Raw genomic sequence first — 1,415 nt, 5'->3', positions numbered from 1 at the left:
TAAAATGGGTCACAACCACCTTAGGTGGGCTCTTGCTGTATCTCTCATCTGTTCAGGTTAAGTCAGCCTCACTAAGTACCATTGCAGGGRAAATCTGTAAAGCTTTCCTCAGAAACTCTCAGCAAGATGTTAGGCAACATTCCATGCAAATTATTTTAGGCATTAAAACTGAATGTTGTTATAGTTGTTTGCACATTATAGTAGAGTAAAAGTKTTTGATCAGATAGTGTTGATGCATATATCTGTGTCACACATCCTTCTCCGATCACCATCAAATATTTTTTGATAGCAGATGGCTAARGCTGTTCAGGCTGGGGTAGACTGGGAAATCATAAATATTAGAAKATAGGCGACTTTTCAAATGMAATTTAAAGCCAAGAATTAGGAACCCTCCTGCCATTTATGGTGTAATGTGTGACTCATAATCACAAACATAGTAATAGCGAGGGAGCACATGGCCTAGTTAATGGGTTATTCCCGAGTCAGGCCAATTGGTCCTGAGTCAAAATGCCTTCTGCTGCTGCAGAGATCAGGGGACACAAAACATCTGCAAGTGCAGCCGTCGTTCTTTCATTTGCTTTTGTTTCTCGCCATCTGCTTAAAATCCGAAGCAGCAAATGTCAAACTTAAAGTCGTTGTGACTTTTATGTATTAAGCAAATGGAATTTGTGTAAAGTAAAAGACAATATCCATTAGTTTTACTCATATAGAAATGTTGGTGAATTATTTCAGAGACTTTCTTAATAATTCTTTAAGGCAATTTGATTATTATTTATAACAGTTTGAAAYAAAGAATCGTTGAAATACATGAAGAAACATGAAATATCATCAAGAACTAAAAACAAAGGGTTGCTGCCTTGTAGCCATGAAAGTTTTTTTTTGTCATTCTTTCATGGCTCATTCATGTGTTGCCATCTTTAATTTTTGAAATTTAAAAAGATTGTTGCACAGTTTAGGATTGTTAGAGTGACAGGTAACAACGCTTATGCATTTACAGAGAAACTACCTGGAAGGTAAGGCAACAGCATTTCTTAAGCTGATGTATATATTTTAGAGTTTCATTTTTCAAGTATCCWCATTCTGATCCCTCAAACTCTGTTAGGTTTGTTACAAAACGCAGTAACAGCCTCAAAGTGCCACTTTCAGAGCAATAATGTTTCCCACGATGTCAGCGACAACACAATGGTTTAAAAGTTCAGAATCCTCAGTCAAACAGAAACACTGGCCTTTATKAATACCAAATAAAATGTTAGGAAGATCTAATTAGGGCAGGCGTTTTTGTTTCACCCGTCACTCATCGCTAATAATACATAAGGTGATCGTTGACCTCAACCAAGAGCAAATCTTTTTTCTTTCATTTAGAACTGGAACACAGTTTGACATCATCCCTACATCTGAAATATATGACATTAAAT

Source organism: Poecilia reticulata, linkage group LG11 (assembly GCF_000633615.1).
Source record: "Poecilia reticulata strain Guanapo linkage group LG11, Guppy_female_1.0+MT, whole genome shotgun sequence".
In the NCBI taxonomy this organism is placed as follows: Eukaryota; Metazoa; Chordata; class Actinopteri; order Cyprinodontiformes; family Poeciliidae; genus Poecilia; species Poecilia reticulata.
Note: the sequence above shows the minus strand (reverse complement) of the source record.